The sequence below is a fragment of the Rhinoderma darwinii genome, chromosome 2 (assembly GCF_050947455.1).
Source record: "Rhinoderma darwinii isolate aRhiDar2 chromosome 2, aRhiDar2.hap1, whole genome shotgun sequence".
NCBI classification, from domain to species: Eukaryota; Metazoa; Chordata; class Amphibia; order Anura; family Rhinodermatidae; genus Rhinoderma; species Rhinoderma darwinii.
In genome coordinates this window covers 102545320-102557460 of record NC_134688.1, presented here as the reverse complement: position 1 = coordinate 102557460, position 12141 = coordinate 102545320, and positions in this window count along the sequence as shown.

Here is a 12141-nt window from a genome sequence, read left to right as displayed (position 1 = left end):
CAGACCACAGACCAGAACCCCTAAATACAGACCCCAAGACCATACCTTCTAAATTAATACTATAATACTAATCAGGCTTCAGGATCTGCCCACATACAGTATACTTGTAATTTCGGGCTAGGGAGACAGACAGGTGAGCCCTAATCTACCCGCCACTCAGTCCCTGCCTACTTGCAACGACCCGCCCTAGGCGACGGGGTACAACTGGGCGACGGTCCCTAAACTCAATAGGTGCACGACAGACAAACAGACAAGGGTACAAAGAAGCCGGGGAAATGGGGAAGTTGCCCACGGGAACACCGTGAGCAACAAGCGAGGTGAACGAGCCGAGTCAAACCAGGAGATGAGCGAGGTACAAAAACGCAGAGCAGAAGAGTGGTCAGTAAAGCCAAGGTCAAATACAAGCAGAGGGTAGTAGTTCAAGAAGCTGCAGCAGGGCCAGGAAACCAGCAGAGAAGAATCACAAGCAAAGGAGGAACAGGAAAGGCAGGTATAAATAGACAGAGGGCGGGAGCTAGCTCCGTCTGGCCAGGCTGTGATAGGCTCTCCCACTCCTAAGCCTGCCATCCTGGGTGGTGGAAGATGGAGTCAGTCTCACAGACATAGAAGCAGGTGCAGACTAATTACCTATGGGCGTTGACACAGAAGCTGTGTCTAGCAGATCCTTTACAATACTCATGTGACCTTATGTGTGCAGGTCCATTTGCAGGTCCTAAACAAAGCAGTGTTGTCATGTTTTTTTCAAGACAAAACCACAATGTGCTTTAAATCTTTTGCCGTCCTTGGGCCCCCGCGTTCCACGTATGTGTAAACCTATTTCCTGCGAGGATGTGGCCATTAATAGTGAGAAAATAGGAAGACTCTGGGTCTGTCATTCCTTTCCAGCTTTTTAAAGGCTAAAGGAATGGGTCCTTCAACTAAAAGGTTCAAACAAAGCCGGGATTTGTCATTAATATAATGCTACTGCCTCTATGTATAACATACAGTTATATCAGGTGTTTAATAGAAGCATGGTGCACTGCTGGCAAAACATTTCAGAAAATGTTCTCTTATAAAAAATGTATTGCATTACTAAAGATATCATTATAACTGTCTGTATTCCAATTTACCATTCCCTATGAGCAAAGAGAAACTTTTTATCAGGGGAGTTGCTACAGGGGATGCAGAAGTAGCAGTCACACCCGGGCTTTAGTGCTTAAAGGGGCCCTAAGATCCTTCTGACATTTAAGTAGACACCAGTATTATAAATGACAGGTAGGGGGCTCTGTTACGGATTTTGGATGGGGCCCAGGAGCTCGAAGTTACACGTCTGCTGCTCACAACTGTTAGCATGCCTCCTATGCTATGTGCCTGTTAATCTTGTTATCTCCTAAAATTACTTGTGGTTTTGCAGAATTCTCATATATTTTGGCTAATTTAACCATTGAATGACGTGTGTTAAAATGTACAGGAAGGGGTAACGGATCTATATACAGTAAAAAATGCTGATATCACTAAACACAGATAATTTACAGAAGATCATCACACTACCAAGCCAGCTGTAATTTCTTCTGACAAGTCATGTGTATAAGTAATGAATGAAACCCATTTGAAGACATGGTTAGACTGGGTTTTATGAAAAGGGTTAATAAATATTAGGCAGCAATTCATTTTAGGTTTTTTGTTTGTTGGAGGACAGCCCCTCCACGTGTGACATCATACAGGGAGTTGTGGGGTACTCCCTAGCATGTGTGTGTGTCAGAGTCAGAAAGAGAAAGCTGCAGAAACTTCAGCTCAGATTGGATGTGTCACTGTCCAAAACACATATACCATGTCCGAGGATCTGAAAGAGAAGCGCAGAAAACAAGCCCAGCCTAAGAAAAGTCAAGGTGAGCGGAAACACCTGTCTACCACATGACTGACAACAAAACTGTGGATGCTCTGCCCCGTATGCAACAACCCCTCGTATAGTAAAGCAGCTGTTTAGTACAGAAGAGCTGTATATCTAATGGGGGTTATCAGGTCTTTAGTTACAAAGCTAAGACCACGGCAATGAGAAGTTAAATACTAGTAATAAGTCATATTTACTGTCTCTTCATGGGAGTTACAGTAACTGCTTCAAGACGCTTCACATTTTTCCATTAACTGCAGTAAACCAAAAGTTCACAGCTACTTGTATGTCTGTTGTTATCTATCATCAATGTTACCATAGTATAGTTTGCTCGGAATCTTATAAATACATATGTCCGGTTGTGAAGCATTTGTGGTAAAGCAAAATAAAAACGTTTATCACTTTATTTAATTCTCAGGAAACAAAATATATTTAATCATACAATATTTTCGTCAATTAAGTGTTACTACTATATGATAATATTCTATAAAATATTTATATACATTCATATATAGATATATATATACCATGCAGTAACATAAATTTGTATGACCATTTGGTTTCACGCACGCAGTTGCACTTCCGTTTCAGTGTTACAAGGATCCCAAATATGGCGCCCATAGAATTATATGGGCCCATTCTGTACCTCAGCGTGCTTTCGATTTTACATGGAGGCATATGAGAATCCATGGGAACAAGACGTTTTTGGCAAAATATGGTGCCCCACGGAGCACCACACAGTGGCCGATGCACTGACATACAGGTCCATTCAAAAGGCACTGTTGTGTTTATGTGACCATATACTGATGATTATAGCAGTATGTCCATATAATAATGTAGGAATACCAGTAACACCTTAGATGAAAGAACCAATTACACAAGCAGATATTTGGTCAGAATCCAAGGCTGACAAGCGATCGTGTCTGATACTCGCTTAATGTGAATAGGTGTAGGTGTAGGCAGCAACTGAACAACTAGCAATAAAACACTCATTGAAAGTACAAATTATTGTTTATGTGAACATAAAAATAATCATTGGTCGTTCTGACATTGTAACAGGTAAATATAAATCATTGGATTAATAGCAAATATATGAAATTGTTAAATAGGCGACCAAATGAAATATTTTTAACGATTATTGAGACGATAACATTACGTGTAACTATTTGTCTGTAACCGCTATTCGAGGGCTTACAGCAATCGTAACGAAGATCGCTCATACGAATATCCGCTGGTGTAAATGGACCTTAAAGTGAGCCTTCTGTTTGGACAGCAGGAATAGTATTCACATTGTCTTACACTAATCACCAAGATATGACAAAATGCAAGTCTGCTGTATGATACATCTATATGATTCAGCAGTGTAGGCGAATACATGCATGGTCACAAGTCATTTCCCAAAATTTAAAATGGAATGTAGTATGACAAATGTATGAATTCATATAAGAATAGTAACAAAGGTATTACCAAATATCAATGAAAATATATTCTCATAGATAGAGCTGAATAAATATATTCTAACAATTTGAGTTTCTCTGATTTGAAATTCACTTGCCATTACAACATAATGGGTGAATCGATTTAACATATTTGAAGTTTGTATTTAGGGAATGGAAGAGAATAACAGGCAAACCAATTAATTTATAGTATTCATTAGGTAGATAGATTGGGCTAATTAGACAATAGGCAAAACAGGGAATTCATTATGTAGGTGATATATTCATGATGTTACTTGGCTAGGAAATCTATTAGCACGTCAATTAAACAATACAGGATGAAAATCTTTTTTAAATCTTTTTTAAATGCATTTGGTGGTCCTGGCTACACAGTACACAGTTTTGATTTCTGCATATTGACATTTGGTAAAATATTAATTTGTCATATGAGACCTAACTTCTGTTTCATGCTGTGTCTTATAAATGTAGCCAAAAACCTTGGAGACAACGGGGTGATGCGATCAGACTAATGAATACAGTAATGGTTGGTCCATCTAAACGCATATGCAGTATTAGAGCAAATTTAGAATTTTTATTTGTATTTGTTATGCAGAAATCTTGTATCATGACTAGTGGACATGTGCCATCCTACACCTTTTCTGGAGGAAAGGAAAGAAAAAATGCATAATGTTTTAGCAGCATTAGGCTAGGTTCGCATCAAGTTTGGAGCCTACGTTTGGCGTATATGCCGTAAAAAAAACTTCCGGCATATATGCCAAATGTATCCAAAGGGCTCCATTCATCTGACAGAGGCCAAAAGAGTGTCCTTCGACTGTTATACGTTGATATACCTTCTTTTTTTTTTTTTTTTGCAGTATGGAATAGCGTAGTATACTACACTATTCCATACAAAAATATACAGTAATAAAATGTACACTACCCAGTATCTATTTTTTAAATGGGGTCCTATTAGAAACGTATCCCACTGTATGTCTATACAGTGGGATACGTCGCAGCCTTCCGTCGGAGGTATTTACCTCAGGAGATCCGCCCAACGTGTACCTTTGGAAAGGTTCCAAACGTGTTGTGAACAGAGCCTTAATATAGTAATAAAGTGTTTTGATTGATACCATTCACATATTTGAATGATTTTTAAATGAGGGATGGTCGAATCCCCCTCAAGTCCTAGGGTGTTTGAGGCCCCAGGGTAATTACCTAGTTTGCACACATGGTAGATTTGTTGCAGTAAAGTTTGCGACTGAAAATCCTTTCCATATATCTGAGTGGGGTTGTTTCTGCAGAATGTGCATGGGTTTTAAGTCATTCAAATGTATGGAATAGCTGCAGAGATTTCGGCAACAACTTGCCATTTGTGAACAAACCCTGATCGGTCCTTGCGAGTTGATGACATCTGATTATTACATAATGTTTTCCTAAGGCCTCATGCACACGACCATAGTGGTGTGCATGGTCTGTGATTTGCAGCTCGGATGGCTGCAGAGTGTTGCCCGCGGCTGCCCGCAAATCGCAGGCCGTGCACATGGCGTGCATTCATTTCTATGGGCCTGGATCGCAAAACACGGCCATACTAAGACATGTCCATTCTTTTTGCGGTCCAGGTTGTTGGGCATTGCACGGACCGTGGAATCCACGGTCATGTGCATGGGTCCATTGAAATTAATGGGGCCGCAATTCACCCGCAGATTTGCGGGTGATTTGTAGCCGCAAAAATACGTTCAGGTGCATGGGTTAGAGTTGTACTGGTATACTACTTTTCAGCATTAAAAAACCTAATGATTCCTACAAAACCACACTGGTACTTACAGTACTCGAGCTATCCCTGTGCCTAGTGTTATGTATTAAGGATACCACAATACTGTCATACCATTATTGGGTGATGAAAGCATTTTTCAACACTGTGTTCTTTTGCACTTCCCATCTTTTTAGTTTTTTATTCCACTGACTTCAATGGGAAAAACCACTGTATTGAATACAACATGTGAACAATGCGATTACTGTTTTCCATAAAAGTTGCTCTCTAGCTTCCTAGAACTGCTAGTTTAACAAAAGCGACTGCTGCCAAGCGTGGCAAAGCCATTACAAAAGTGCATGTAATACCCATAGTTTTGCCACTTTATGCCACTTTTTTATGTGGGGATCTATAAATTGTATTTATTAATGTAGACCTACTAACAGGGCCGTTTCCGCCATGAGGTGAGATGAGCATCTCGCCTCAGGCGGCAAACTCTGCCGCTAAATCTGAAAATCAAGATTGTGACTTCAAAAGCAGCTAACACCACTTGCACTGAGCATGGCAGTAATGTTAGCTGCTGGACTCACTCAATCAATGGAGCTTCCGGACGATCTTAATTTTTAAGTCAGCGGCAGGGAATGCATCAGGCAAAAGTAATGGATTGAGTAAATGGGACAGAGAATCTGCACAGGGACCTGAAGGTTGTAAGGGAGGGAGGGTGCCTTTCTGCCCTCAGTAGTGAGAAGAAGCTCTGAATCCGAGGTGCCCAAAAGGGGTGGAGCTTAGCAATATGAGTGGGCGGAGCTGCCATATTGAAGATGGAGCTTTATCTCGGCAGGAAATGTCACTCTATTCCTGCCTGCATTAATTCTACAGGGGTCAGCGCTGGTCGACAGAAATATGGGTAATATTTACTACAGTGTATGTAATAATTGGGTGACATCAGCAGGTGTGGCACTTGCATGTATTCAGCATGAGTGGGTGCATGTGTCCAGCGTGTAAGTGGTGTATGTGTCGGTGCGGTATGTGTCAAGAGTGAGTCGTGTGTGCGGCATGTGTCCCGTGTATTGTTTGTGTAGGTGAGACAGAAAGATTTTTTAAAGGGGTTGTATAAGATTTTTTTTAAAATTCAGTACCTGCAGTAAATATTATTAAATAAAGGCAGATTACTCACCTTTTAAATTCTGCTGCTGCTCCAGCGTCAATGCTCTGGTTATACCCGCCACTGCTGCAGCGATTATGTCTCTTTTATTGTTTATGTGACAGCTGCAGCCAATCACTGGCCTCAGCAGTGATGCCTTCATGTATAGCATGTGATCGCTGAGGCCTGTGATTGGCTGCAATGGTCACGTGAACGATGAACGTGACATAATCGCTTCAGGAGTGGCGGGGACCATTGGTGCTGAACCAGCGGGGGAGTTAACAGCTGAGTATCTCTTTGAATTTTTATTTTATATCATTTCCTGCTGGCAGAATAATTTATCAACTCTCAGGCCCCATGCACACGACTGCGCCCATAATCACGACAGCCACCCGGGACTGCCACCATTTGCGGCCCGAGCTCCCATATAAAATATGGGAGCGCGGTCCGTAAAAAGCAAAAAATAGGACATGTCCTATCTTTTGCGGAGGCTTTCTACGGCACGAACATCTTCCCGTAAATATACAGGACGGTGTCCATCAGCCATAGAAATTAATGGGTCCATAATTACGGACCGTAATTATGGTCCGTAATTCCGGACTAAATTTACGGTCCTGTGCATTGGGCCTCAACCAGTTTAACTTTTAGTTTAGATTTACAAGCCTGAGGGATCAGATAGCAGTTGGCTAATAGGATATCCTACTTAGGATTTTTATGGTGGAGGCGTCATTTTAATTTTCGCCTGAGGCAATAGAAATGCTAGAATCGGCTCTGCCTACTAAATACATAATCTGACTTCAATCAGTTTGTGGCTCATACCTGTATAGAAGCTGAAAGTTTATTAGTTAATATTCCCATCATTAAAATACTGCTTCTGTTATGACCATGAGATTCCCAAGTTAATAATACTATTCATAGATAAAAATGTTCTAAATATTGGCCATGATGACCACCTCCACTGTTGGAAGTTGAGAGGCCACTTTATAGTTGCCACATTTAGACTGAGATGGGAGAAAGAAAATTTATAACTGGGCGACAATATATTCAATGTTGTATTGTCAAAATATGACATAAAAGTTAAACTAAACCTTTGTGAGGATCATAAAGTCATGAGAGTATTTGTAATGTTCATTGCGTGAGCACATTATAATTGCTCTTAATTCACTATGATGGATTTTCTGTATTTATACAGTATTTGTGAACATAACGCAGTACTACTAACACATGCTCAAGTCAATAGTGTCATAATCCCTGAAATAGTCTTAATATTATCCTATGCTAAATGCATATTATTACCATCTCAAATTGTATTCGAATCTATGCTGTTATCATTGAACACTGCTGACTACTAAGAACTAATAGGTTATTAGTAAAATATCCTCCCAAAACCCAATAAACAAGTGACGTGCTCCACCATCAATATCAATTAAGCTTTTCCTCGAGTTGGACCTATATACATCTGGGTCCCATTATCACATCAGAATGTGGAGCCATAGCAGAATCTTCTGATGGAGCAGTCTGACTCTACAGCTTTCTGTAAACCCATAGACACAATACAATGCGCATACTGATAAAGTTCACACATAAGGTTAGTTTGTTTCTTTGCATTTCAGTTTTCACAACCACAAAACTGGAGCAAAAACCAATGTGCTTTTACAAAGTGAAGTTCATAGATTGTAATGATGCGTGCGACTTTAGGGCTGAGTCGCGGTAAGCCGGAATGCAAGTATTTACCGATATGGTGACCATACACTTTATATGAACGCTCATTCAGCCGACACCTATTTCCCCTGGTTCCCCCATACACATGAATGCTCAGCTCGGCCAAGCGTGTCTGTGTTTTCAACGAGCATAGAAGTATAAGTTTCCACTGGCAGCGGTTTATATTTTGTGGGAACAAAGGTTAGCGCATTTTTAAATCCAGCAGTTTGATCCAAACCCCCCCACACACACTCACACACACAGACGCACACACACACACACACACACACACACACACACACACACACACACACACACGCACACGACATCTGCATGTCAGAGGAGAGTCGGGACACCCCATATACATTACACTATCGGCCGGTCTATCATCTAATGTGCATGGGCACCTTCAAAATCGGTCCCCTTCTTTGGCGGGAGGCATATACAAAAGAGATATTTCACTTGATTGGAGTCAATTTTCCCATGGTAAGTCGTTCGAAGTGTGGGAATTGCCAAATGTATATTTTTGGGACGATTGTAAACAAAATTCTACGTTTGGATCATTCACTGCTAACAACCAAGATGTAACAATTGTCGTTAATAAATAATAATAATATTCATTACATCAGATTTAGAAGGGCTTTGTATCGGGGCACGCATGACTAATTTTTATACATAAATACATCGGTTTGATTTTGATATTCATATCATTTAATATAGACCAGTGAAATGACTACAATATATTGGATGCAGTTGACACTTACTGAGTCTACAAGTCGTATACAAAATAATAATATCAAATTCAACAAGCAAAATGTTGTGAGTATTGTAGTCCACCAATTTGAGGGTATGTTCACACGCACTAATTACGGACGTAATTCGGGCGTTTTTGCCCCGAATTACGTCCGAAAATAGCGCCTCAATAGCGTTGACAAGCATCTGCCCATTGAAAGCAATGGGCAGACGTTTGTCTGTTCACACGAGGCGTATATTTACGCGCCGCTGTCAAATGATGGCGCGTAAATAGACGCCCGCATCAAAGAAGTGACCTGTCACTTCTTTGGCCGTAATTGGAGCCGTTATTCATTGACTCCAATGAATAGCAGCGCCAATTATGTCCGTAATGGACGCAGCGTTCAAGCGCCTGCACATGCCGTTACGGCTGAAATTACGGGGATGTTTTCAGGCGGAAACATCCCCGTAATTTCAGCCGTTACGGATGCTATCGTGTGAACATACCCTAAGGGAGAAAGAGGTATGACGCAATTAGACATTCCTGCCTTACAACCATGAGAAAGAAATGAGGGGTTAATATGACATTGTGTGAAAGTTTCCAGGGTATAATGTCAGTATTACAGCACATAGCTTACATCTCTGTATAAAGTGCATATACTCCCTCCCCCTCAGTGCGAAAGGTCCCCGGTGTACTGTGACTCACAAAGCCCATGGCACTTATTTCACAGTCTATCTGGGGTCTTCCTCGTAACAATCTTTCCACGGGATTCCCCTCCTCTTCATAGCATGTCATTTACCATTTTCATAGAAAAGCTGGTAGTGCAAAATATGGACCTGCTTTTTATGTTTCTACTTGAGGTTACAGAAAAGTCTCAGGCTCTGATCTATATGCACCACATGAATCCATAATGTGTTGTTGAATTAGTAGCAAACTAGTATTAGGCCTCATTCACATGAGCATTTTAAAATATGTATTGTTTGTCTATATTTGCTTCCTTAAGTGTCTGTATATATGATAAATAAAGCTCATCACGCAAAGAATACTCTGTACTATATACGGAACAGGAAATAACTATATGATTAATTTGCTCAGAAAAGAAAAGTCATATTACTAAAATAGTTTCATCTTGCTCATATATATATGTTTATATATATATATATATATATATATATATATATATATATCCAAGAAGAATATGCGTATGGTCTTTGGATCGGGACTATCAGCTGGCACCCTTCATTACTGGAACCTGCACATTGAATTAGAGTGCTGCCGTTTTTCTACTAGTGTATATATATATATATATATATATATATATAATTATGAAATATATTATAATGAAATAGTGAGATTAAAATAATCCAGAAATTCTGATAATTCTACACTTATTTCTAGCACAGAACTGCAGTATACTTTTGATATAATTATGTATGCAATTAGTTTTTTTTATTAGTGTTGATTAACAATATCTTACAGTTTTGTGTCTACAGCTCCTATGCAGACCTGTGTGTCTCCATAGTTACAGACAACAAACAAACCCTGTGTAGTCTGATCCAGCAGTCATACCCGTTTACATTTGTCCCCTTCTTCTTGTTAAATTTCATTTGGTTGACTAGTTGGGAACATATGTATGGGACTATGACTGCAGAATCAGACTACACACGGCTTGTTTGTTGTCCGTAACTATGGAGACACACAGGTCTGTATAGGAGTTGTAGACACAAGGCAGTAGGATATTTTAATTATGGCCAATTGCGAAACAGTTTTTTTTTTAAATTTACATACCGCTGAAGCCAGTGATTGGCTACAGCGGTCATGTGCGGGTCCTAGGCACATCATTACTGCAGAACAGCTAACGAAAACCAGTGGACAACCAGAGTAGCGGCACTGAAGCGGTCTTGGGAAAATCTGTTTAAATCAGAATTTAGTATTTTTCTCTTTATAACTAAAATAATTCCTCGCCCTTGACCCAGTGTACACCCTTTTGTAAAACAAGCTACTCAACAGTCTAGGGAATATTTGTAATAACCCTGAGTTACATATTTTCTTCACTTCTTATCCACCCCATAACAAATAAGCACATGAGAATGGATTTCGTGAAGGGCTTGAGTGGGTGAACTGATGACGTTTTAGGGAAAATTTAAAGTTGCAGGTCACCAAGACATTGGATATTTCAACACTTTGAATTATTCCTGATACTCCAATACATTTCAGTGTTAATTTATTTATTAATCATATAATCAAATGCAAAATTTGTGTCCAAGTTGGCAAAGTAGCCCAGCAGAAAACACTGGTACGACAAAAAGCGTGCATTTAAAGCCTTGTGCTTACATAATCATAAAACCTATCAGAATAATCACACTAATATGCCTTACTGAGGCAGTAATGCATCAAACAGCTATTGGAAAATGGTCATTTTCTGGACTTTTTTTAGCTACACTTTAACAAGAAACCAACGGCAACATTGGAAACCAAGACTTTTTTGTCTTACGCCTACTGTAGCTATTGTATACCCTTACATCTTAGTGAATAAGTTCCTTTGGGCAGGGCTCTTTTGTCTTCTTGTACTGTATGTATTTTGTTGTGGTCTCTATTCGTGCCTCTATAATGCAATGCAAAGGACTAAAATCTGTAAGTAATAATATATATGGTACACAAGAAAACAGAATCAAGAGGAAATTAGTCAACCTATTTTCTATATTTACCCCCTGCCCAAAAATATTAATCTGCTAAAATTCATTGCATGTCTCACGGGAAAACATAGAGGGAGTACTATAGCCAAAATCAAAATAGGACCTTCATCTTGATGCTGGAGTTTTTCTCCCAAACTAACCCGGACAGGACGAGCCTGCATTTCTTAGGCTCTCTGTCCACATTCCCTTGGTGTTCAGTAGGTGCTGTCACTTCTGTTCCATTCTACTTTGAGAATAGTGGTGAATGTATGTTCCCATAAATGAGATTATTGATCGTGATAGGGGGATGGATGTCTGGTCGTGCAGGTTGGATAGCCATGGTGCAATATTCCCTGGCAAAGTAATAACTGACCACAGATGCGCAATGTACATATAATTGCTGCGTGCCATACACCTGCGTTCATAGTGCTCCATGACTATCTAGATGTAAGCGTCCTGCCCTGCCGGGAAAAGTAATAGGATTGAGAAAGGGTACACCATTAACTGAGCTTTTGAATTACAAATTTGTATAATGTATTAAGTTTTTACAACACAAATGGCAGAGTACATATCCACTGGTTACCATCTGTGTATCGCTGCAAGCAGTACTGCTGTGTGGGTGTCCAGGATCTCCTCAGTTTCCTGTGTTTGTGCAGAGTAACTTTGAAAGTTCCTGTGATTTCATTTGACAAACAACCTCTTTGAAGCCTGAAATAACACGTTTGCGAGAGAGGTACCTGGATGAGACAGGTACACGGAATCATATCTGTACCTGTGGAACGCTATAAATCTCTCACACCTCCTTCCCCAGCAACTCCTCCACAAAGGTGTA